Source organism: Oryzias latipes, chromosome 2 (genome assembly GCF_053564925.1).
Source record: "Oryzias latipes strain Hd-rR chromosome 2, Olatipes_Hd-rR_3.1".
Classification (NCBI taxonomy): domain Eukaryota; kingdom Metazoa; phylum Chordata; class Actinopteri; order Beloniformes; family Adrianichthyidae; genus Oryzias; species Oryzias latipes.
This window is the reverse complement of record NC_136238.1, coordinates 37,281,883-37,309,607: the sequence shown is the minus strand read 5'-3', so window position 1 is coordinate 37,309,607 and position 27,725 is coordinate 37,281,883. Positions and strand designations below refer to the sequence as shown.

Here is a 27,725-nt window from a genome sequence, read left to right as displayed (position 1 = left end):
AAAAAAGTCATTTTAGTTTAAGGAAGTTAGTTCAGTTTTAGCAAATATTTCAACTTTTTGACTTTTCTTCACTCTGTTAATTCTTGAACATCTTCACAGCTGTCAGCTCTCAAATATTATTTTTGCATAAAATTGAACTTTAAAACTGAATTTGCATTTGTTTTTATAAAAAAAATCTGTTAACAAAACAAATTACACCAACATTGTTTTTACTTCCTAAGGAATCTTCAAATGAAAACATATTTTTATCAAAAACAAAATGCAATCATCTTTATCCTGTTAATAACCTACTTTTACAAAACACATCTTTTTAAACATAAAAAAGATGTAATATATAGAATGGACTGACTATATAAGGTAAACAACAGTTTTAAAGTTAAAGTAGGACATGTTTTTGCCAAACTTACAAAAATGAAATATTACCTCCAAACTGAAGCATGAAAATAAAGATGAATTCCAGAAGTAGAGTCATTCTTATTTTGTTGGTCTCTCACTGTAAATGTTTATTTCCTTTAATGATGACTAAATAGAAAAGACAGTCTTGGCTCCTCCCACTCAATATTTTAGTGTTAGCACATGTGTGAGTGATGGCAGAGTGAAAGGATGAATGACAGATTAAAAATTACACAAAATTATGTTTCTGAAGGTAAAAAGGTAACGCTTTCTTTTACAGTAAAGTACTTACAGTGTACTTAAGTGGTATTTACATGGTACTTATAGTGTAACTACTGGGTACTTTCAGGGTACTTACATGGTACTTTTTTATGGAATTTACTGGGTACTTACAGTGTGTTTACATGGTACTTTCTATGGGACTTTACTGGGTACTTACATGGTACTTTTTGTGTCTACTCTGTACTTACATGGTACTTACTGTGTATTTATATGGTACTATTTGGTTCATACCTATGTGGTACATACTGGGTATTTATAATATTCTTACTGGGTATTTACATGTTGTGCAAAGGTGTCTTTTATGGTACTTACCACATGTAAGAACAAGGTAAGTACAAATAAAGTACCTTGACCTTTAGGTCTGCACTCGCTGCACGTTTCATGGTATTTACCATGAATTTACCACAGAAACTACCCCTTAAGTACAGTGAAACTGTAACTGTAAAAGAAAATCAGCCCTATTTCCACTCAACTACATGGTACTTTCATTACTAAATACTGGGTATGTTCACTTGAATAGTACTTGGTACTTACCCCTTAAGTACACTGAAACTGTAACTGTAAAAGAAAGTCAGACCTATTTCCACTCTATTACATGGTACTTTCAGTAGTAAATGCTGGGTATGTACACGTATTACCATCCCGTACAGTGTACATGAACACACTTGGTCTTCTGACCTCACCACATGAGACAATGCTAACCTGTTGGTAAGGGTAAAGTAACTACATTGTAAAAACATGTTCTGCCCTGATTACTTCTTGTAACATGAGGCAAGTTTAAAGAGAAACAAGACAGCAGTGAAAACAACAATCTTTAATATGATACATGTCTGCAGCATACAAAGTGTCATCACAATGAAATATGTTTTAAGTACAAAACAGTACAAAGGAGCATTCCAAAAAACACATTATTGGCCTGAGGGTCGTGCTTTTTGTCCATCAAAATTCTTTCAGCAGAGTTTGGTAACGGTGCAGGACTTCTTCAGGGTTTGTAACTGCAAGAAAATTCACAATATGAGCTCAAGTGAACATAAAAAGCATAACGACTTTGATAAAATACAAAATAAATTGTACTTATTTAATCATTTCTGTAATGAGTTTGATAAATTTCTGTGAATTCTTTATAGCTTTGACTGTAATGCTTGAAATTAATCAATTATCCTCATTTATGAACATGACAATAAATTATTCACAACTTTATATTTTAGTTACATAAACAAGAACAACAAAAAAGAAATCAAAATTGCCATAAAAAAATCAAATTTGTTTAGACAAAGAATGACAAAAGCAATGTTTTAATTGGCAATTGCTGTGTGTATTTATTCTTTATAAATATTATTCGCACCTACAATTTGCATTAGCATGAAAAACATTGCAGGGTAAAAGAAAAGGAAAAAAGAAATAAATAGGCAATTTCAAATTCAACACAGTTATTCACAAAAATATGTTTTAATTTTCAAACATTTACATTCACTGTTGGGTGGTATTGTTGTCTCTATCATATTTGAAAATAAATAAATAAATAAAAATAAAATAAAAACGGCGAAAGAAAAGAAAATGGGGAAACGGCATTTAAACTCTTCATTAATGTAAATAATATGTCCACTTGGAGGATTTAACTTACTTTGGCTTACTCTCCTGTGGCTTCACGGATTCGTCTGGGATGTCTTCTTCACCATAGCTGATCTAAAGCGGTAAAAAGACGGAAGTACGTCATCATTATTTTAAATAAACGCCTTTCTTTGATTTTCCCAGAAAGACGTGCCCTCAGTCAAACGACCACAGAACAACAGACTTTATCATTTAGGCTACGTGCTTGTTTTACAGGTGTCACTCTCCTGGTAAGTAACAAAAATGTTTGTAGATTTTCATTACAAACTTTGAAAATGTATACATGAAATAACTGAAATTATTGCAGCAAGGTAGACAGGCTCTTACGTCACGTTTCAAACACAGAGATAGCGGCTTGAAATCACGAGGTTAGCTTCTTTATAAAGTTTGATCAGTTTAAATATTTACATGTAATTTATCCAATATTTAAAAAAAAAAACCACTGGCTTACCTGCCAGATGAAGAGAAATTCAAACTGTTGCGCGCGCCTCGAGGTTCTCCGGATTAATCTGCACGTTCACTTTGGGGGTAGTTGTGCTGCATTCAAGTGCGCTGGGAATTTGCAACTTTACTTCCCCTGCCATACTTAACAAAAACACACACTCGGGGTGTTTTTAGTATTAAAACTAATTATTTAGCCTTGTTGTTTTACATATTTTCCTGACATTATATAATATATATTTAAAAAAGTTCATTTTTAGAACAATATTTAAAAAAAGTTAAGTTTTGAATAATTTATTATCATGTTTTTAAATGAGGATAGTACTTGATTAATTTCAAGCATTACAGTCAAAGCGATAAAAAAATTCATAGAGATTTATCAAACTCATTACAGAAATGATTAAATAAGTAAAATTTATTTTGTATTTCATCAAAGTCGTTATGCTTTTTATGTTCACTTGAGCTCATATTGTGAATTTTCTTGCAGTTACAAACCCTGAAGAAGTCCTGCACCTTTACCAAACTGGACAAAAAGCACGACCCTCAGGCCAATAATGTGTTTTTTAGAATTCTCCTTTGTACTGTTTTGTACTTAAAACATATTTCATTGTGATGACACTTTGTATGCTGCAGACATGTATCATATTAAAGATTGTTGTTTTCACAGCTGTCTTGTTTCTCTTTAAACTTGCCTCATGTTACAAGAAGTAATCAGGCCAGTATATTTTTTTTACAATGTAGTTACTTTACCCTTACCAACAGGTTAGCATTGTCTCATGTGGTGAGGTCAGAAGACCAAGTGTGTTCATGTACACTGTACGGGAAGGTAATAAGTGGCATTTACTACTGAAAGTACCATGTAATAGAGTGGAAATAGGTCTGACTTTCTTTTACAGTACAGTTTCATTGTACTTAAGGGGTAAGTACCAAGTACTATTCAAGTGAACATACCCGGTATTTAGTAATGAAAGTACCATGTAGTTGAGTGGAAATAGGGCTGACTTTCTTTTACAGTTACAGTTTCACTGTACTTAAGGGGTAGTTTCTGTGGTAAATTCATGGTAAATACCATGAAACGTGCAGCGAGTGCAGACCTAAAGGTCAAGGTACTTTATTTGTACTTACCTTGTTCTTACATGTGGTAAGTACCATAAAAGACACCTTTGCACAACATGTAAATACCCAGTAAGAATATTATAAATACCCAGTATGTACCACATAGGTATGAACCAAATAGTACCATATAAATACACAGTAAGTACAATGTAAGTACAGAGTAGACACAAAAAGTACCATGTAAGTACCCAGTAAAGTACCATAGAAAGTACCATGTAAACACACTGTAAGTACCCAGTAAATTCCATAAAAAGTACCATGTAAGTACCCTGAAAGTACCCAGTAGTTACACTATAAGTACCATGTAAATACCACTTAAGTACACTGTAAGTACTGTACTGTAAAAGAAAGCGTTACCGGTAAAAATGAAATAAAAGAAGACATTTGATGTCATTACATTTGAAGATAAAGTTCAAAAGTTTATTAGTTTAGTATTATAAAACGGAAGTCTATCTTTTTCCTGCCAGAAGTGTCCTAAAGAGGAAATGCTGTTTGTTCATTTCCTGTTCTCACTACATGATTCTTAATCTGCTCTGTAATGAACTTTATCCACATTAACTTTTGCTCAGAAACTGTCTGGTTTTGATCTTTTGTAACAAACTTGATGTTTGTTCAAAGCAGCAACTGAAATGACTGTTATTACAAGAACAAGTCCGTCTTCTTTCACTCTAACTGGTCCAGTCTGGTGAAGGAAGAAGCCTGCTTTAAAAAATGTGATTAGATTTGATTACAGCTGGACCTCAGTCTGCAGACGCTAACGTCACTGTTGGCCGGGAGCGAAACATTTTATTTTTCCTAGGTGGGGGCCTTGCAAAAAAATAATTAAGAAGCACTGAATTAAAGAAACACACAGGAGGGAATAGGATCACAAACAAAAAGAGGCTAAAAGTGTCTTGATGTTTATCATTATAACTTTAACACATAGATGTTTGTTTATCCGAAGGACTCAATCTGTCCACACACACTTATCCACATTCACAAAGGCAGGGCTGCCTTTTATGACCGGTTCTAATTATAGTTTTTATGGACAGAATTTCTAGGCGCAGCTAGGGGCCGGAGGGGGTCTAGTTCTGGGGGCCACAGGATTTCCTCCCTGCTCTTTGCAGGCAGATGATGTTGTCCTGTTGGCTTCCTCCAGCTGAGACCTCCAGTGTGCATTGAAGCAGTTTGCTTGAGTGTGGAGTGGCTGGGATGAGGGTCGGCACCGCAAATCTGAGGCCATGGTTCTCAACCAGGTACTTTGTCATCTCTCGGTGGGTGGAGTGTCCCTGCCCCAGGTGGAGGAGTTTAGGCAAGGCAAGTTTATTTGTAGAGCACAATTCGTACACAAAGTAATTCAAGGTGCTTCACAAAACAGAAAAATACATTAAAATCACAATACATCATAGAAATAATCAACGTAAAATTGACTTTAAAAGAAAAGAAAAAATTTGAAAATTGATTTAAAAATAAAGGAAGGAAAGGAAAGAAAAGTGCAGATAGGACCTGTCAGTCATATACACGGCTAAACAGAAATGTTTTAAGTCTAGATTTGAACATGAACACAGAAGAGGCCTGTCTTACGACTTCAGGGAGGCTGTTCCAGATTTTAGCTGCAGAATATTGAAACGCTGATTCCCCTTGTTTAGTTCTGACTCTGGGCATCAACAGGAGGCTGGCCCCTGAGGTCCTCAGAGTACGAGATGGTTCATATGGCACTAACATGTCAGAGATGTACTTTGGTGCACGGCCATGGAGAGACTTGTACACAAGCAGAGCTGCTTGAAGTCTATTCTTTGAGGTACAGGGAGCCAGTGCAGAGACCTGAGCACAGGACTAATGTGATCATACTTCCTGGTTCTGGTCAGGGCTCGAGCAGCAGCATTCTGGATGTACTGAAGCTGTTTTACAGCTCGTTTGGACAGGCCGGTGAGCAGGCCGTTACAGTAGTCTAACCTACTGGAGACAAATGCATGAATAAGTATCTCCAGGTCTCGCTTTGCCACGATGTTTTTGATTTTGGCAATGTTTTTCAGATGGTAAAATGCCGCTGATGTTACTGACTTGATTTGGCTGTTAAAGTTCAGGTCAGAGTCCATGATTACCCCTAGATTTCTGACTTGATGTGAGGGTTTGAGAGACAGAGAATGATGGTAGATGCTGAAACTTTCTCTTTGTTTTTGTGGGCCAAAAATAACTTCGGTCTTGTTTGAGTTTAGCTGGAGAAAGTTGTTCTGCATCCACGCACTGATCTGTTGGAGGCAGTGGCTGAGTGAATCCACCGGCCCATATTCACCTGTTGTCAGTGACACATAGATCTGAGTATCATCTGCATAGTTGTGATAAGATATGTTACTACTGCGTATTAACTATCCTAGTGGCAGCATGTAGAGGTTGAACAGAAGGGGCCCAGGATCGATCCCTGGGGCACACCACAATTCAAGGCCATGTAGTCTGAGACACAACTCCCAATTTCAACAAAATATTTCCTGTCTTCTAGACAGAAGACTTGAGCCAACTTAGGGCAGATCCAGAGATGCCAACCCAGTCTTGGAGTCTGTGCAAAAGGATCCCATGATCAACAGTATCAAAGGCAGCGCTCAGGTAAGCTAAGACAGAGACTTTGCCATCATCAGTGTTCAGGCGGATGTCGTTGGTTACCTTGATAAGAACATTGTGTTAGGGGTAAAAATCTGTTTGTGAGCTTTATTTCGGATGTTCTGTCATCTTTACGCTTTGGCTTAACACAGAGTTCCTCCGCACAAAGTTTCGGAAAGGACACAACATCACTCAGGTCTATGTCACTGTTATTCTTCTCATTTGTAGTAAGAGTCTGCTTCTTACCACCCCTTGTTGGTAGATCCGACAGCATTCACAGTGGGAGTTTGTTTTTCTTCCTCTTCCGGACATGTCGCTGGCTTGTCAGACGTAAAAATATTGATTTGTATAGGTGGAAGTCACAAAAAATGATGACCAGTCTGATATTCCAGGATTTGTGGATGAGGTAAAATAATTAAAAATGATTAATTAAATGATTAAAAAGCAAATAAAGCAGGAAGCGGCAAGAGCAGGGGAAAAAGCGAGTCAAAGATAGAATGAAGACAAAAATCAATAGAAAACACAGAGTTGATTCAAAAGAGCATTTATTAGATCCAAACAGGCTGCAGGAATTTTACAGGCAGCTTTCAGTTTGAAGTCTTTTGATATGGAGTGCTTTACTGTTCATAATTAAATAAATAAATATTTAATTAAATAAATAAATATTACCTCGTGAAAATACACAATCAACCAATAAATCTCTCATAAATATATAAAAAGATCATGAAATGGTGAAAACTCTACACATATCTTAAATTAGCCATTATATTATTCAATATATTTCTTTTTGCTTTAAAAACCTGTTCATTATTTTAAAACAGCATTTTAAAATATTCATTTTAAATCATGTGGAGTATTATTATAATTCTGTCTTTTTTCAGAACCTTGGATTTCAAAATCAATATTTTCCAAAGTAGCTTTGTTTTTATTTCATGTTGCTGTTTTTTACAATGGTGTATTTATTTCATGAAGAGCTTTTTCAGGAGAATGGGTCTAACTGTCATTCAGTGAATGTGGGCGGGATCTAAAAGCTCATTTGCTGATCCATGGAAATCGACTCATATTCCTCGATACCCGCTCTGCGGTGTGCCAGTCAAAGAGATTACATGTTTCAGCGATATTCGTGCGGCTTTGCTGACATTTGATACAAACTGTCTGCAGCAAAATATGCAAACATGGACGACTCTGTTTTTGTAGTTTGAGGGTTTGTGTGGACCAAAGGAGCTCCGGTCGTCCACGTCTCGAAGTTCCCCGTGAAACACTCCTGACTGTCACGCCATTCACTCAGAGCTCTCCTTTGTTCTGCAGCTAACAGCTCTGCTGTCTGAGCTCACAGATTCAGTCTGACGTCATCGTGCCTTATGTCGGCTCGCAGGAGGCGAGCTGGCGGACCGAAAATCAGACCAGACAGCTGGGCAAAGCGGAACAAGCCCGCTCGGGCCTCCTGAACCTTATGATATGTTATCTATTTCCATTGAGACAATGATTATAATCAGGTCTTCTGTTTTTTTTCCCCTCTCGGGGAAAATGTTGAACCTTTCCTGCGAAAGTTTCTCTTTCTGGTTGTAAAACGCAGCGGAGATCCGGGGTTTGATTTGGGGTTCACTTCCCCTTTCAGACCTTTCAGTGTTATTAAAAGATTCAGTCTCTCGATCTGGGACACGTGATGCTGTAGTATCGCGAGAGCCGACGAGAGGAGTGTGGTCAGTTTACTTGGCGGCGCGTAAGTTGTGAACAAACATTTTTGATTTATTTTATTACACCGCCATATTTAAATAATCCAGAAAGTTAAAAAATAAAAATCTGAAAAAGTTTGTCAAGCATTTGCCAGCCTGGATGACCTGGAGGATCTGGAGGATCTGGAGAATTACATCGACGAGTGTTTCAATACCTGCCTCATGAAGAAATCCAACACCGCCACTCCGTCCACCAAACGCAACCGTCCCGAAGACTCCCCGGGGGCTGTCTCCTCTCCAGGCAGCAACATGAGTGACATCCTGGATTCAATTGATAAAAGGCTCTCCAGCCTTGATTGCCGTTTAAATCTGCTGGAGATCCTCCATAAGGAATTCCAAGGTCTGCGAGAGTCTCTGGAGTTCAGCCAACAGCAGGTGCAGGAGCTCGCAGCGGAGAACCAGGCCCTCAGAGAGACCGTCAAGACCTTGGGCCACGACACCGCCCGTCTCTCTGAGGAAAACCGATCCATCAAGGAAACCCTCCTGGATCTTCAGGCGAGGAGCATGAGGGACAATCTAGTGTTCGCAGGGATTCCAGAAGAGGCAGGAGAAGTCCCGGAGAACATTGTTAAGTCCTTCATAGAGGTCCACCTGAAACTCCCCAAGGAAGAAGTCCAGAAGATCTCCTTCCACAGGGTTCACCGGCTCGGAGGAAAAAGGCCGGACAATCAGCGTCCCCGTCCTATTGTTGCTAAATTTGAACATTATAAACAAAAGATGCAGGTAAAAAGCAGAGGGCGAGAGCTGAAAGACACACATTACAGCGTGAATGATCAGTTTCCAGGCGAGATCCTCCGCCGGCGGAAAATCCTCTTCCCGCTGAGGAGGAAGCACCTGTCTGCTGGAGCCCGCGCGGTAGTTGCCGTTGATAAACTTTATGTGAATGGCAAGCTGTTCCGGGACCCAGAGGTAACACCCTGGCTGTGCTGAAGGCTTTCAGAGGCACACTGACATCTGCGCTGCCCAGAAGAAACCCGCAAACTTATTTAATTGAATAGGAAATAATCGGATCATCAATAATCCACACCTCTCAGGAAAAGTGTTTTTTCTTTCTTTCACATTCATGTTTCTGTTGTTTCGTTGTTTTTGTTTTTTGTTCTTTCTCTCTCTCTTTTCTCTTGTCCTCCCCCCTTCCCATGTTCTCATATGTGAATCAGGTAAAGTCAACACAACCACGGTGAGTATTTATTTATTCACGGAACGGGCGCGCGCGCATACTAGCGCGCATAAGAGCATGCACACGCGATCCCGCACACACACGTTGATAAACTGCAAAAACCTCACTTAGGCTCACACAGGACGCACGTAACATGCAGCTCATAGCCAAGACACGTTCACCCTCAACGCACAGCGCTTGTCAGTGTAGCAGGAACGCACAGCATGCGCGCGCACACGGACGGGCACACGCACTATTTAGCCTTGCACTCTCCCGGTTAGAACAGCTATGAACAGTCTTAACATCGTTAGCTGGAATGTGCACGGACTTGGTTCTGGGCCAAAGAGATTGAAAGTGTTAAATCACCTGGATGATCTTAAAGCAGATATAGCTTTGCTGCAGGAGACCCATTTATCTTTATCAGCTGGTCAACTCCTGTGCTGTTCCCAGTATCCAGTTATGTATTCTGCCAGTTTCAACTCCAAACAAAGAGGGGTTGCAGTTTTGATTAATAAAAATGTTACATTTACTCATAAGGATACAGTTACTGACCCAGAAGGCAGATTTGTAATCATTAATATATCCATTCAGAATAAGGACTTTTGCATCGCCAGTATCTATGGTCCTAATGTTGACGACTCTTCCTTCTTTCACAGATTCTTCACCTCACTCTCAGCTCCCTCTGACTCCACAATCATTATAGGAGGAGACGTCAACCTGGTTTTGGACCCTGAACTTGACAGACTCAGCACAGCAGCAAACCAGCGTACATGGCAGTCTGCAAGTATTCTAAAGCAGTACATGAATGATCTGGGTCTCTGCGACGCTTGGCGCTCATGTCATCCAAACACTAAGGGGTTCACCTTTTTCTCTCCAGTTCACCATTCACAATCTCGTTTAGATTATTTATTAGTCAGTAACTCCCTTTTGAAAGAAATTAAAAGTTCCAACATTCATCCAATTATTATCAGTGACCATGCACCAGTTTCTGTTACTATTTCAAGGGAATTACCCAGACCCTCGGGTTCAACCTGGAGGTTTAATACATCTCTGTTAAAAGACCAGGAATTTATTGAATTCTTTAAAAAAGAGTGGGCAACGTTCTTAGAATTCAACAATACTTCTGAAATATCACCAAGTATTCTTTGGGAAGCAGCAAAAGCTGTCATGAGAGGGAAAATAATCTCTTATTCAACGCATAAAAAACGCAAAGAGAAAGCAGATTTATTAGAATTAGAAAATAAAATAAAATCTCTGGAGACTGCTTATGCTGCTTCTGCACAGGAACACATACTGGGCGACATGAAAAATTTAAAGCTGCAGTTAAATGACATCATCAATAAACAAACACAATTCCAGATACAAAGGCTTCGACTGGAAAGATACGAAAACTCAAATAAATCTGGCAAATTTCTAGCTAATCAGCTTAAAATTAATAAAGAAAAATCAACAATCACTTCTATTATGGACCAAACAGGGAATGTCACCCATGACCCGGTAAAAATTAATAATGTGTTTAAAGACTTTTATCAAAACTTATACACTCCACAGATCAATCCTTCAGAACAAAGTATCAACTCATTTCTCAACAATATAAACCTGCCCAAGTTAAACGAAGATCAAATCACAAATTTAGACTCTCCGCTCTCGTTGTCTGAGCTTCATGAAGCTCTGTCACTTATGCCTAATGGTAAAGCACCAGGGCCTGACGGCTTTCCTGCAGAGTTTTATAAGGAATTCTGGGAACAACTGGCACCAACGTTTTATAAAAGGGTAAAATTTATCAATGAAAGCCAATCTCTACCACCTAACATGAACTCTGCCAACATTATCCTTCTTCTAAAACCAGACAAAGACCCCACGAGTCCTTCAAGCTATCGCCCCATTTCTTTAATTAATGCAGATGTAAAAATTATCTGCAAAGCACTAGCACAGAGAATAGAAAAAGTCACTCCTCACATAATTGACTTTGATCAAACTGGATTAATCAAAGGCAGACACTCGGATGATAATGTCCGCAGACTCGTTAACATAATAGACTTTGCCACCATCAAAAACCAGGAAATGACTATACTATCACTGGATGCTGAAAAAGCCTTTGATAGAGTAAACTGGAAGTTCCTCATTGCTGCCCTCCATAAGTTTGGGTTTGGAGAATCATTCATCAATTGGATCAAAATATTATATCACAACCCCAATGCATCAGTTAGAACTAATAAACAGACTTCCAACAGGTTTTTTCTTGGAAGAGGAACTAGACAGGGTTGCCCACTCTCCCCCTCTCTTTTTGCAATATTTATCGAGCCTCTAGCTGCAGCAATAAGACAGAATGAGAGTATTAAAGGAATTAAAACCAAACACAGCCATCATAAAATTAGTCTCTATGCAGATGACATATTACTGTTTTTAAGTAATATACATTTTGTAAATGAAACGGCAACAATCATTAATGAATTCTCTTCTATATCAGACTATTCCATTAATTGGAATAAATCTGTTTTATTACCACTGAACAGTAATGCGGAGCAAGGACTCACAATACCAGTCAAATCAGGCAATATAAAATATCTAGGTATTTATTTTTCCCCCAAAATTTCAGAACTGGTGCTGCTAAACTACACCCCATTACTGAAAAACATACAGGACGATCTAACACGCTGGACCAACCTGCCTCTGTCCCTTATGGGCAAGGTAGCCACGGTAAAAATGAAAATCTTACCCAAAGTTAATTATCTCTTCTCAATGATTCCCACACAACCGCCATTAAAATGGTTCAAAACATTAGACTCATCCATATCAAGCTTTCTATGGAACAATAAACCTGCAAGAATTAGTCTAAAAACTTTAAAATCTGCAAAAAGCTGTGGAGGATTAGAATTACCTAACTTCCACAATTACTTTCTTGCAAATAGATTACAATATATCTTAAAATGGTTAAAAAATAATCCAGAAACTAACTCATGGTTAGACTTGGAACAGGCGTTATGTGGAAAGATCAACCTGTCAGATCTTCCATTTATTAGCCAAATAGTTAAAAAACAGGATTGTTTCAAAAGTATTAATATAAATGCCACTTTAACAGCCTGGTGGGAATTTCTCAAAATATCAAAATCATCAATTCAACCGTGCAAAATGACACCCATCTGGAACAACCCAGACATCCTCATAAACAAAAAAATTATCCACTTCCCAGCTTGGCAAGCAGGGGGCGTAAAACAACTAGAGCACCTAATTATTGATAGAAGATTTATAACTCCCCTGGAACTTCAAGACAAACATGGAATATATAACTTCTTGGAATATCAGCAACTTAAATCAATTATTACTAAAAAGTTTAAATACAGAGACACCGATTTAAAGCTACCAGATGTAGTTACCACTCTGATCAATTTCTCAATGAATAAAACTCTCTCCAAAATATACAAACTTTTATGCAATTTAGATAACAATATTTCACTTCCGACAACAAAATGGGATGCGGATTTGAGCATCAGCACAGATGAAAGTTTTTGGTCAGAACTTTGTCTAAACACCTTTAAAATGACAAAAAGTCCAAATCTGCAGCTAATCCATTTCAGTCAGACAACTCTTGCAGAAGAACATTTATTTCACAACATCTTTAGGATGACATTCACAATTTGATTCACAACTTCGTTTTGGCATAAGGCTCCGTTCAATTCCTTGAGACAGTTATTTTTCCATACACTTTCGGGTAACAACCCCCGTAACGGAGCCCACAGGTGGAAGCCGGGGAGGAGGGAGGGGCAAAGAATGAGCGCTGAAGGTAAGAGAGAATGAACAATTGTACACCTGACTTAAATAGGACGCTAAGCAGGTGGGTTAATTAACAGACCCGCCCTAGGGGAGTAAACTGCAATTCTGCCGAGTGTCTGCCCGAAATGCGACGAGTCGCTTATTTCAGTCAGACAACTCTTGCAGAAGAACATTTATTTCACAACATCTTTAGGATGACATTCACAATTTGATTCACAACTTCGTTTTGGCATAAGGCTCCGTTCAATTCCTTGAGACAGTTATTTTTCCATACACTTTCGGGTAACAACCCCCAACACCAAGATCATCCAGAAGAAGAAGAAAATGTAAATGTATAATGTATAATCAGTGTGTAAATAAGATGAGGTGTGTTTTCGGCAGCATTCCATTTTCACTTCATTTCATTTCATTTCATTTCATTTTCCAGTATGACTGCTATGTGTTTACCCGGCACCATTGACCGTTTGGCCGCTCCCTTCGAGAACCACTCTACGAAGGGAACATGCTATCTAGTGTATCTGCTATGTGTTTACCCGGCACCATTAACCGTTTGGCCGCTCCCTTCGAGAACCACTCTACGAAGGGAACATACTATCTAGTGTATCTGCTATGTGTTTACCCGGCACCATTGACCGTTTGGCCGCTCCCTTCGAGAACCACTCTACGAAGGGAACATGCTATCTAGTGTATCTGCTATGTGTTTACCCGGCACCATTGACCGTTTGGCCGCTCCCTTCGAGAACCACTCTACGAAGGGAACATGCTATCTAGTGTATCTGCTATGTGTTTACCCGGCACCATTGACCGTTTGGCCGCTCCCTTCGAGAACCACTCTACGAAGGGAACATTCTATCTAGTGTATCTGCTATGTGTTTACCCGGCACCATTGACCGTTTGGCCGCTCCCTTCGAGAACCACTCTACGAAGGGAACATGCTATCTAGTGTATCTGCTATGTGTTTACCCGGCACCATTGACCGTTTGGCCGCTCCCTTCGAGAACCACTCTACGAAGGGAACATGCTATCTAGTGTATCTGCTATGTGTTTACCCGGCACCATTGACCGTTGGGCCGCTCCCGTTCACCAGGGGAGCATACTATCTGAAGAGAGAGAGAGAAAAAGAAGACTGGAGGGGAGCCAACAAGATTACACAACCTGATTCAATTTAAACACCATGCATTTTATACTCATCATTCGCGGCTTCTACTTGAGGGAGGACTTCTCTTAAGATAATTATTTTCCTTACGCTTTAGGGTAACAAAAACCCCCAACGCCAAGATCATCCAGAAGAGAAAATGTGAATGTATAATCAGTGTGTAAATAAGATGAGGTGTGTTTTCGGCTGCATTCCATTTTCACTTCACTTCATTTCATTTTCCAGTATGACTGCTATGTGTTTACCCGGTACCATTGACCGTTGGGCCGCTTCCTTCGAGAACCACTCTACGAAGGGAACATGCTATCTAGTGTATCTGCTATGTGTTTACCCGGCACCATTGACCGTTTGGCCGATCCCTTCGAGAACCACTCTACGAAGGGAACATGCTATCTAGTGTATCTGCTATGTGTTTACCCGGCACCATTGACCGTTTGGGTCGCTCCCTTCGAGAACCACTCTACGAAGGGAACATGCTATCTAGTGTATCTGCTATGTGTTTACCCGGCACCATTGACCGTTTGGCCGCTCCCGTTCGAGAACCACTCTACGAAGGGAACATGCTATCTAGTGTACCTGCTATGTGTTTACCCGGCACCATTGACCGTTTGGCCGCTCCCTTCGAGAACCACTCTACGAAGGGAACATGCTATCTAGTGTATCTGCTATGTGTTTACCCCGGCACCATTGACCGTTGGGCCGCTCCCGTTCGAGAACCACTCTACGAAGGGAACATGCTATCTAGTGTATCTGCTATGTGTTTACCCCGGCACCATTGACCGTTGGGCCGCTCCCATACACCAGGGGAGCATACTACCTCAAAGAGAGAGGGAAAGAAATAAAATGGGAGCCGACATAAGAAGTACTCCTACCTGATCTTAGAACGTAAAGCCCACGTCCGCAAAACGCTGGCGGAACTATAATTCTAGCCGCCATGGACGACCCTAGGATGACACAAACTTACATCCAATACAATGCTCCCGATGACATCCTATGCCATGAATGAAATAACCCCATATTTGAAGCTTCCATCACATACTATGACGGGGTTAACGGCCATAAACATTTCATCTGGCATAATATTCACACAAGCTTAGTAAAATCCATTATTCTAAGCTGCCATCACACTATGACGGGCTCGACGCCATTATATACACATCATGCATGCTACTAACGCAGGCTTAATAACTGCCATTATTACGAACTCCAACGACAATACCACAACGAGCTTAACGGCCACAAAGTTTTCTCCCATTTGGCATACCAATTAAAATGACTGAATTGATACAACTTAGAGCAACCTAAATTTTGAGGCTTCCACCTGACAAATAATTTTCTTTCAACATTTATAATCCAAGAATTTCACACTCATTCTGCAGCTGACATAGATTGATTCAAGCCAGAAGTGTCCTTGGAACGCAGAGGAGGTCCACCACCCCTTCACTTTCAGTGCAGCAATAGGTACGTTGAGCAGTCATCGTTGCAGCACCAGATCAGGGAATGCATGGGTGACATCATTTCCTGGAAACGGAGAAGCTGATCGGGGCGTGAGGGTTCGCAGGCTCAGGATGCGATGCATAGATAAAAAACAAAGCAGTATTAGTCTTGACAAGAATATATAAACAACCCAGAAACTGATCAGTTTCAAAATGATTGAGATAAATTAAATAACAGTGCTTTTAAAAACAAATCTGAGAAAGTGAAATTTAGTAGATAGTTAAGGTAAAGACCCATTGTGGATTTATCGCACCCTAGAAACCACCATAATTACAAATTCCAACAGTGAAATAATAGTGAAATATATGACCTGCACGGAATCTTAACACCAATTTTTTGTTTTATATATTCCAATGATAAAGTAACCTTTGACAGTTTCAGAGGGACGCACCTTCAGGAGGCCATCGAGGAGTAGGAGTAGTAGATGGGAAGAGTAGCCAAGGAGATTTGTAGATGAGGAAGGTCAACATCCCACGTAGCAGAGGATTACAGCTCGGCTGGATTTGATGCCTTGTATATGATATTAATGGTTCTCAAATTTTTTATTTAGCCAAGGGCGACTGAATACTGCAAAAGAGAACTTGAGAGCCATGAGGGATCATGGTTTTGATATTATTTTTGCTAGACTGAACCTTAAGCATTCAGAGGCGGAGTATAACAAGCCTCCAAATGGGGATGCATCTAGCAGAGTGCCATCTGCTTAGAAAAGTCAGACCGAAGACTGACTTGTGGACACAAAATTTAACTCTTGAACTAAGCTTGAGAGCGCAAGTGATATATTTCCTATGGTCAGGGTAGAAGTTGCTCAAAGTGTTAATTAACCAAGTCAACCGATGACACAATACTATCATTCAATATTGAAACAGCCTTAATATAATCTCCAAGGATGAAATAACCGGACGACCCCTTAAGAACCATCAGAGCTGTAGATTCTGGCGGCCGGTCAAACACAAACCACTCTTCTTAAATCCTTTTCCCCCAAACCAGAAGGCGCAGACACAGGAGAACAAGTGGAGGAAGCCTGAAGACACAACATTCATCACAAAACCACTCCAGGCATAGAGAGGGAAAGATCAAACGCAAAACACGAAAATCCAGAACAGGAACACGCGGCCCAGGATCGAACTACCCCCAGCCGAGAAAACAAGGCCGCGACGAGACCGACACACTCACTAATGCGGCCGACGCAAGTCCCTGAGGACAGGGCAGGACCCACTGGGGTACACAGAGCAGGGAAAAACAGGCGGAGCAGAACGTGCGGGGCAATGAATGAGGATCGCTGAGTGAATAAAATGAGCCATAGACGCTGCATAAGAGAGACCAATCATAAGGGAAAATGTCCATAGCGCAGAGACGGGTCCAAGAGACACTGATTCACATTCCAACTAACCAGCAGCTACAACAACGAAGAAAACAAACAGAAGAACCGCCATAATAATAAAGCCAGCATCAAATTAAAGACAATCAAGATTTACACATAGCTCCCAAAGAACAAAACAGCAATAGAAAATAAATGCTAAAAGCCACGATAAATTCAGCCAGCATGAGAAACCTGTCCAAACGAGGACTGCCAGCCTTCACAACCACAGAAAGGACCCCACAACCCCTGAAAAAAAAAAAAAAATAAAACAACCGGACGACGCAGAACTACGCAGCAGAAAAAGAATCAGAAGTGCATCATAAAGGACCCGAAAAAAACTACAACTCCCAGGGTCCTTAGGGGCGTGACGTCACCGAAGTAAACAGGAAGCGAGACGCAGCCATAGAAAACTACATGGGAAAAGTACCGCACGACGCTCACCGTGGATAATTGGGGTGACCACGGCAGACGAGAAGACCCGACTACTCCTGATCGGGGGGCACGGACATCCCGAACATTGCGGAAAGCACACCCCCTGCAGATGCACGCGACCGCGGCGAAACGAACGCGCTGTGCGCCGTCAGCCGCCCGCGGATCGGCAGCCGCCCGCGGAGCGGAGGAGAAATTAAGGAGAGCAGACGCGGCGAAACCAAAACCCCACATCAGAAAGATGGGGATCATCCTTCCCAAGGACGGGGGAACATGGCAAGACGCCGAAAGAGAAGGAGACCCGCGGGCTCGGAGACCGGCGAAGAATGAGCGCTGAAGGTAAGAGAGAATGAACAATTGTACACCTGACTTAAATAGGACGCTAAGCAGGTGGGTTAATTAACAGACCCGCCCTAGGGGAGTAAACTGCAATTCTGCCGAGTGTCTGCCCGAAATGCGACGAGTCGCTTATTTCAAAACTCTTCACAGAATTTACTACACTGGACAGAGGATGTTCAAGATGGGTCTCAGTAACTCAGACATTTGTCAGCACTGTCACAGTAATCTACCCGACAATTACATGCATGCACTATGGTTCTGCACGCCTGTCCAGGCTCTCTGGCGGCAGGTTTGTGCCGATCTATCAGTCTGGCTTAAGGTTTCAATCACAGCTTCACCGTCACTTTGTGTGCTTGGTGACATGAGTGCCATCGATGTAGAAGGAGGATTAGGCTCTATCATTTTCATAACTCTTTGCATTGCTAAAAAAACTATTTTAATAAATTGGAAAAGCAAAAAAATATATAAATATAAGTCAACACAGAAATCTGCTGCTTGATCATATCAGCTTGGAAAAAATGTCAGCCCAAAGTTCAAGTAACTTCGAAAGAATTCGGTCTCTCTGGTCTCCCATAGCTAACTCCGTGACTAAGGGGGTGGGGGGGGCCTGGTCGCCGCTGCTCCTTGCCCTTCTGCCGTGGGCCGGGGTGGGGGTCGGGGCCTCCGGTGCCTGGCGGGGGTTGTTGGGGGCTCCGTTGGTCGGGGGATCGGGTCCGGCGCCTGGGTGGGGCGGGCTGGGGCGCTGCGTGGTCCTTTGGGCTTGGGTGTGGGGGTGCGTGGTGGGGGGGTGGGGTGGTGGTCTGGCCTGGCTTGGGGGGGTGGTCCCCTTGCCTGTGCTGGGGGGGGTTGGCGGGGGGCGCTGCTCGGGGGGGGGGCCCAGCGGCGCTGGATGGGCTTCCCATCTACGCCTGGGGCTGGGATCGGCCCTTCCGTGGCTCTGGTGCGGGAGGGGACAACCCTCTTGGGGCCCCCGGTCGCTCTGGGTGTCCTCCGCTTCGGCTGCGGGGTCTGGGGGGGGGGGGGGGGGGGGTCTTGTCGGCCCTGACCTGTGGGGGGGCATTCTGGGGGAGGGGGGGGGGTCCACTATTGGTACGGGGCAGGGGGGTTGACGGGTCGGGGTCTCCGCTGAGGCCATCGGCGGTTTCCCCGGCTGGTTGGCTGCCTCGGTCCCGTCGAGGCCTGACCAGAGCTCTTCTAGGGCCGGCGTTTGGGAGTGGGGGCCTGGGCTTGCTCCGGGGGGGGCCGGCGCTTTCTGGCTCCTCTCTCTCTGTGTGGGGGGGGTGGTGCTGGGCCTGGGGTGTCGGCGCCTCCGGGGGTGGGGCCCCTGGGCTGGGTGGGCCTGGCCCCCTTGCTGGGGGGGGGGGGGGGCGGGGGACAGCTGTTTGACCACCGGGGGACAGTCTATCAGCTGTCCCCAACTTACCCCCTTCCTCATATAACCTCATAATAGGGTGAGGGGGTGGGGGGCTTAGCCTGCGATGAGCCTTGGGGGGGGGGGGGTTTACTAGGCAGTGGCCCCCCTCCTATGGTTGCCGTATGGAGTGGGCCCCCCCTCTTTCGGTTTTATTTGCACCTTAGACATGTAGGGCCCTTGGTAGGGGGGGTGCTTGGACATCACTGCCAGCAAGCAGCGGATGTCCTCCTAGCACCCTACCCGCCAATTTTAACCGCACCTTAGACATTTAGGGCCCCTTGGTGGGGAGGGTGAGGGGACGTCACTGTGAGTAATCAGGAGATGTCCCCTTAGTGCCCTAACCGCCAATTTTAACTGCACCCCCCTTAGTACACACACACCCCTCCCCCCTCAATATATACATCCCAACATAAACACACACACATGCACGCACACACCATCTCAAACACACATACACGCACACACATTTTGCAAGGAAGGTGGGACCTGGGTCCGTCTGTCCCCTGCCTCTTCCCTGGTGGGGGGTGCGGGCCCCTTTGCAACGGCGGCCGTGTCCCCAGGGTGCCGGCTTCCTGGGCCCGGCGGTGCTCTCTCCGCGCGGTGGGGGAGTTCACATTACATCTGAGCCGGGGGTGTCTGGTCCCTGGGGGGTGGGTTCTGGTCCTTGCTCCTGAGTGCTGGGCCCCGCCAAATTTCCAACTGTGGCCGAGCCTGGTCGGGCCATATTTATAACACCCCTTGTGGGCCCTCTCTTTTTTTCCCCGGGGTTCCCCCCTCCTGGGCGGGGGCGGCGGGCCCCCTGCCTCGCTCCTACCTGGACCAACCGTGGGCCGGGCAGATGGCTGCCTGGAGTGCGGAGCGGGTCTCCCTTGGGGGGTCCTGGCTCGTACCTGGGGTTGGGGCGGGGGGATGCCCGGAACTCCTGGGTGGTGGTGGGGTGCTCGTTTGGGGCTGTGGGCGTCCTTCTCCGGTGGGGCTCTGCGTTGGGTTCTCCCGGCGCGGCGGGGGGGCTGCTCTCCTGGTTGGGCTGGGGCGGCGCTCTCTTTCCCTCCGTGCTTCCCTGGCCTCTGGCTCTGGGGGCCTTGCGGCGGCCCTGCTGGCCCTGGCCTGGGTGGCGGGCTTGGTCGCCCGGGCGGCGGTTGTTCCCTGCCGGTTCCCGTGTGGCGTTGGGGGGACTCCGGCTGCCGCTGCTGCTGCGGTGGGGGTCTTGGGGTGGGGATGGCTGGGCACTCTCCCTCCTTCTTTTCACGTTCCACCATCCATTTTAGAAGAACATAAAACCTCACCTGAGCACTGGTGTTAGCTCACCTTTGCACTAATAGCTTGCATGACTGAATGACTGAAATATTTCACACTAGTTGGTTTTAAGGCATAAGTATGCGTGTGTGAACACTATCTGTTTTGTGTACATGTCGACAGGTGGACATTTTTGCAGCTAGCAGGTGTGTTTATAACATTTGAGTGTGTGTGTGGACCGGCCCCGCCCTTTTTGTACTGCATTTGAACCTTACCATGATTAACAACCAGTAAACTTGTTGCTGTATGCTGCTTCATGGTCTTTTTCCCCCTTCCCCTCCTATTATCACCCCCTACCCCCCCCCTCTCTCTAGCGTCCCTCTCTCTTCTTCCCCTCTTTCCTTTTCCGTCCGGTCCAACACCAAAGATTTTCAGACATGATTGAAATTAATAAAGTTTGGCCTCAATTACAAAAGGGGTTTATTCAGACATACCTTTGGTTTGTCAGAAGATTAATAACCCCTCTTGTTAAAGCAAAATATGTCCAACACAAGAGGCCCTCAGCTCTCGTCTGTCTGCCCAGCTGTTGGACAGGACAAGTTAAAAAAAAAAAAAAAAAAAAAAAAAAAAAAAAGATTCAGTCTCTGTACTTTGTATATACTTTTTTTATTATTACTTTTCCGGCGAACTGAACAACAGAGCCTCAACTTGCGCTCACACACACACTTTTGCGCTGGGGGCTCTGATTTACTCGTAATTTGAGACGTAGTTTGACTGCAGGACCTGAAGCAGAGACTCTCTTGGATGATCTCATGAACTCAAACATGGAAACATTGTTATCATGTGGTAATATTCAAAATAAATAAACCTGATCTCTTAACAATCTCCGTGTGCATTGTGCATCCATGCATTTTAGGTGAGATAAACACAGGTACAGCTCCAAGTGGCTATCAGGCTAAAGCATTAGCTGCTAGCTCCTCCCACTATGAACTGGAGTTCTTTATTGAACTCCAGTTCATAGAAGTTTTGTGGAACTCCAACAACCACTCAGCCTAACTTAAACCACTACTAGATGTTCATGAGAAGGTGAAAATTGCAGAACCAAGCACAAAATCACCCGAATTATGCACACTCGCCCAAAGCCACTTTTATCCGCAAATTTAGAACCAAAACTGTCCAATTTCTGGTAACACTGTGGATGTGTTGAGGTGCACACTCCTCCTAGTGTTGAGGAGTGTGCATTGCGCCGTCACGTTCGCTGAAACATCTTCGATCGATGTAGTCAGGGTGCTGCTGCTTATGTCTGAGTAAAGGATTAGCCAATCACAAAAGTGTCTCCGCCTTGTCTAGTTTGATTGACAGATAGACCCATTCTCCTGAAAAAGCTCTTCATGAAATAAATACGCCATTGTGAAAAACAGCAACATGAAATAAAAACAAAGCTACTTTGGAAAATATTGATTTTGAAATCCATGGTTCTGAAAAAAAGACGTACAATTATAATAATATTCCACATGAATAAAATGATTTTTTTAAAATGCTGTTTTAAAATAATGAACAGGTTTTTAAAGCAAAATGAAATATATTGAATAATATAATGGCTAATTTAAAATCATTGTGTAGAGTTTTCACCATTTCATGATATTTTTATATATTTATGAGAGATTTATTGGTTGATTGTGTATTTTCACGAGGTAATATTTATTTATTTAATTAAATATTTATTTATTTAATTATGAACAGTAAAGCACTCCATATTTTGATACTTATATGCAGTTCTGCAAACAGCCAGCAGGTGTCTCCCTTCTCCCTCCTGCTTCAAGGCAGTTGGTGTCGTTGCAGCAGCTGCATCAAAATGATTCTCTGCATCCAGAGGCTGTCATTCCGCACTAAGATCCACTCTGTTCATTCATGTCCTCGGGATAAAACCGGCTTTATGCTCAGAGAGTGAAAAATCCGGAACCAGAATCTTGTAATCCAGAGCTCTGTGTCTTTCCCTGTTCCAGAGACAGAACCAGGATCCAACGCCTGACTGTGTTTTCCCCTGACCCACACATAGATCTATCTCATCCAGAAATGTTGTGTCTGATCAATGATTCCCTCAATCTTTGATAGGATCCCAGAAACGCCATCCAGTCACAACATCTCTGCAGACCAGCTGCTGCTGCTGCTCCTCTCTGCTCCTCCAGGAGGAACATCAGATTGACCAGTCCTCCCACCTGCAGATACAAAGTAGAGAGAGAGAAGGAGTGTCTTCTGATCCTGGTCTGTCAGTCAGTGATGCAGCACAGCAGCAGAAAGAGCAGCAGGAGCTTCAGTCCTGTTCAGAGCAGCAGCTTCCTGTCATCTTCACCTGTTGGAGCTTCTGCTGCTCTGATTGGCTGACTGTTGTCCTGAAGCATGTCATCATTCTCCTCAGAGCTTCACTGAGAAGCTGCAGCTTCACAGGAAACTCTGCATCTTTGCTCTCAGACTAACTTTAGGACCAAACATCTGGAAGCAGCTGGACTGACTCCAACCCTCTACTGACCTCAGAGTCTGCAGTTTGGAGTTTGGACTCTCCACCAGATCCTGGAGCTTCTGAACATTTGAATACTGAAGGTAGTTGGAGCTCAGGTCCAGTTTTGTCAGGTGTGACGGGTTGGACTTCAGAGCTGACACCAGAGCAGCACAGCTGGTCTTTGACAATCTGCAGCTCTTCAACCTGAATCCAGAACAAAGAGTTGAGTTTAAAGACAAAGTTCCTGTTTTTCATCCTTCACTTCTTCTAAAGAGTTCAGAGCTGAAGAAGATCAGAAAGTTTAGAAAAAGTCCAAAGATGTGAAGCAACAGCAGCAGATCAGAAGAATCCAGCAGAAGCAGAGAAGAAGAACATTCAGGAACATTCAGGACAACATGCAGCTGCTTCAGGAAAGAAGTCCAGATGTGTGAAAGTCAAACATCAGCCTGTGGCTGCATCCAAACCAACTGATGTTTCTGCAGCAGCAGCAGAAAAAGTCCACTTCCTCTTTCTGCTCAGCTCTTCTCCAAACAGCACTGAATCATGGGAGAATTTCAGCAGCAGGATGCTGGAAAGTCTTCATCCCAGTTTTCAGGAGATGATTTTCCAGTCCTTCTCTGCTGCAGCCCTTCAAGCAGAGACTTTCAGCTCCAACAGATCAAAGCAGAGAGAAGAAGGAAGTGATGAGGAAGAGTCAGCAGGAAATGTTGGACATTGATCCCTTATCAATGACTTCAGCTCTGAATGAAGAGTCAGAAGCTGCTGGGAGCTTTGATGGATGATGTGATGATGTTTGTGGATGAAAAGGTGAGAATGTTTGTGGAGGATGTGTCTGTCAGAGCAGCATCCAGCTGCAGCATGACTCTGTCACTGTCTGCTCACAAACATCAGCCGCTGGACTCTCAGCTACATCTGTTGAGACACAGCAGCATGACTCAGAGTGCATGTGAGCGTGCACAGCTGCTTCTTCTACACGCGCTTTAAAGGAGTCTGTCGGAGCAAAGACTCAAAGAAGAGCTGGTGGCTGCAAGCAGAACTTTGTGGAGCACAAATGTCAGCAGACAGCTTTGAAACAAGCAGCTGCAGGAAGAAAAGAAGAAGTTCTTCTGCAGATCTTTGAAGAGAACAAGCAGCTGCAGGAAGAAAAAGAAAAAGTTCTTCTGCAGATCTTTGAAGAGAACAAGCAGCTGCAGGAAGATGCTGCTGCAGATCAGAATCTGGACATTTCTGCTCACTGTGGGTCAACACAACTTTGTCATCATATTGATCTGAACACAACTGAAACATGAAGTCTGACCTCAGAGTCTGCAGTCTGCAGTCTGGACTCTCCAGAAAACCACACAGATGAACAACTCCTGAATCCTGCAGGTTCTTGTTCGCACTCAGGTCCAGTTCTGTCAGATTAGACGGGTTTTTCTTCAGAGCTGAGACCAGATTTTTACAGCTGATATCTGACAAACTGCAGCTCCACAACCTGCAATCAGACAGAAAAGTGTGTTCAGGAGCAGTGATGCAGCTGGAGGTCCAGGAACTTGGTCCATTCAGTCAGGTGGGACCCATCCTGATGACAGACTGACAGATGACATTTTCACTGTTTGCTCATTTCTTTTGGATTTGGACCCAAAAACATGATCATGAATGAAAATGCAAAAGATTAGAAATGACTTGAAATTAAGTTAAAACAGACAAGGAATTGGAATGTCATTGATCATCATTAATTATTTATTTATCTTTTTCCGTTTGTCCCTTTTGGGGGTCACGGGGCTGACAGAGCCTATCCCGGCCACTTATGGGCGATGGCAGGGGAAACCCTGGACAGGTTGCCATTCATACACACCTATGGACAATTTAGATTAATCAGTTAACCTATGAAGCATAAATGACTTTAAATACGTTAAAACAGACAAGGAATTGAAATCAAATTATCATGATGAAATATTCATTACTAAATATTTCGGTAACGCTTTCTTTTACAGTACAGTACTTACAGTGTACTTAAGTGGTATTTACATGGTACTTATAGTGTAACTACTGGGTACTTTCAGGGTACTTACATGGTACTTTTTATAGAATTTACTGGGTACTTACAGTGTGTTTACATGGTACTTTCTATGGGACTTTACTGGGTACTTACATGGTACTTTTTGTGTCTACTCTGTACTTACATGGTACTTACTGTGTATTTATATGGTACTATTTGGTTCATACCTATGTGGTACATACTGGGTATTTATAATATTCTTACTGGGTATTTACATGTTGTGCAAAGGTGTCTTTTATGGTACTTACCACATGTAAGAACAAGGTAAGTACAAATAAAGTACCTTGACCTTAAGGTCTGCACTCGCTGCATGTTTCATGGTATTTACCATGAATTTACCACAGAAATTACCCCTTAAGTACACTGAAACTGTAACTGTAAAAGAAAGTCAGTCCTATTTCCACTCAACTACATGGTACTTTCATTACTAAATACCGGGTATGTTCACTTGAATATTACTTGGTACTTACCCCTTAAGTACAATGAAACTGTACTGTAAAAGAAAGTCAGCCCTATTTCCACTCAACTACATGGTACTTTCAGTAGTAAATGCTGGGTATGTACACGTATTACCTTCCTGTGCAGTGTACATACACACTTGGTCTTCTGACCTCACCACATGAGACAATGCTAACCTGTTGGTAAGGGTAAAGTAACTACATTGTAAAAAAAATATACTGGCCTGATTACTTCTTGTAACATGAGACAAGTTTAAAGAGAAACAAGAAAGCAGTGAAAACAACAATCTTTAATATGATACGTGTCTGCAGCATACAAAGTGTCATCACAATGAAATAGGTTTTAGTACAAAACAGTACAAAGGAGAATTCTAAAAAACACATTATTGGCCTGAGGGTCGTGCTTTTTGTCCATCAAAATTCTTTCAGCAGAGTTTGGTAACGGTGCAGGACTTCTTCAGGGTTTGTAACTGCAAGAAAATTCACAATATGAGCTCAAGTTAACATAAAAAGCATAACGACTTTGATGAAGTACAAAATATATTTTACTTATTTAATCATTTCTCTAATTAGTTTGATAAATTTCTGTGAATTCTTTATCGCTTTGACTGTAATGCTTGAAATTAATCAATTATCCTCATTTATGAACATGATAATAAATTATTCACAACTTAGATTTTAGTTACATAAACAAGAACAACAAAAAAGAAATCAAAGAAAAGAAATCTAAATTACCATAAGAAAATCAAATTTGTTTAGACAAAGAATGACAAAAGCAATGTTTTAATTGGCAATTGCTGTGTGTATTTCTTATTTATAAATATTATTCACACCTACAATTTGCATTAGCATGAAAAACATTGCAGTGTAAAAGAAAAGGAAAAAATAAATAAATAGGCAATTTCAAATTCAACACAGTTATTCACAAAAATATGTTTTAATTTTCAAACAGTTACATTCACTGTTGGGTGGTATTGTTGTCTCTATCATATTTGAAAATAAATAAATAAATAAAAATAAAATAAAAACGGCGAAAGAAAAGAAAATGGGGAAAAGGCAGTTAAACTCATTCATTAATGTAAATATGTCCACTTGGTGGATTTAACTTACTTTAGCTTACTCTCCTGTGACTTCACGGATTCGTCTGGAATGTCTTCTTCACCATAGCTGATCTAAAGCGGTAAAAAGACGGAAGTACGTCATCATTATTTTAAATAAACGCCTTTCTTTGATTTTCCCAGAAAGACGTGCCCTCAGTCAAACGAGCACAGAACAACAGAACAACATTTAGGCTACGTGTTTGTTTTACAGGTGCCACTCTCCTGGTAAGTAAAAACAATGTTTGTAGATTTTCATTACAAACTTTGAAAATGTATACATGAAATAACTGAAATTATTGCAGTAAGGTAGACATGCTCTTACGTCACGTTTCAAACACAGAGACTTGAAATCATGAGGTTAGCTTATTTATAAAGTTTGATCAGTTTAAATATTTACATGTAATTTATCCAATATTTTAAAAAAACAAAAACACTGGCTTACCTGCCAGATGAAGAGAAATTCAAACTGTTGCGCGCGCCTCGAGGTTCTCCGGATTAATCTGCACGTTCACTTTGGGGGTAGTTGTGCTGCATTCAAGTGCGCTGGGAATTTGCAACTTTACTTGCCCCGAGCTACTTAACAAAAACACACACTCAGGGTGTTTTTAGTATTAAAGGTAAATATTTAGCCTTGTTGTTTTACATATTTTCCTGACATTATATAATATATATTAAAACAAGTTCATTTTTAGAACAATATTTAAAAAAAGTTAAGTTTTGAATAATTTATTATCATGTTATTAAATGAGGATACTTGATTAATTTCAAGCATTAGAGTCAAAGCGATAAAAAAATTCATAGAGATTTATCAAACTAATTAGAGAAATGATTAAATAAGTAAAATATATTTTGTACTTCAAAGTCGTTATGCTTTTTATGTTCACTTGAGCTCATATTGTGAATTTTCTTGCAGTTACAAACCCTGAAGAAGTCCTGCACCGTTACCAAACTCTGCTGAAAGAATTCTGATGGACAAAAAGCACGACCCTCAGGCCAATAATGTGTTTTTTAGAATGCTCCTTTGTACTGTTTTGTACTTAAAACCTATTTCATTGTGATGACACTTTGTATGCTGCAGACACGTATCATATTAAAGATTGTTGTTTTCA

At 42.1% G+C, this 27,725-nt stretch overlaps 3 long non-coding RNA genes across 3 annotated transcripts; 1 reads left to right on the top strand and 2 right to left on the bottom strand.

Moving 5' to 3' along the window:
• Positions 1-1,474: 1,474 nt before the first annotated feature.
• LOC144988350 (uncharacterized) lies at positions 1,475-4,215 on the bottom strand. The gene is made up of 2 exons (XR_013652224.1): positions 2,738-4,215; positions 1,475-2,361 (listed from the first exon to the last, which is right to left on the bottom strand). It is a non-coding gene; the product is annotated as an uncharacterized LOC144988350 (long non-coding RNA).
• Positions 2,360-27,725, top strand: LOC144988558 (uncharacterized). The gene is made up of 2 exons (XR_013652489.1): positions 2,360-2,516; positions 27,530-27,725. It is a non-coding gene; the product is annotated as an uncharacterized LOC144988558 (long non-coding RNA).
• LOC144988409 (uncharacterized) lies at positions 25,676-27,359 on the bottom strand. The gene is made up of 3 exons (XR_013652325.1): positions 27,059-27,359; positions 26,627-26,688; positions 25,676-25,986 (listed from the first exon to the last, which is right to left on the bottom strand). It is a non-coding gene; the product is annotated as an uncharacterized LOC144988409 (long non-coding RNA).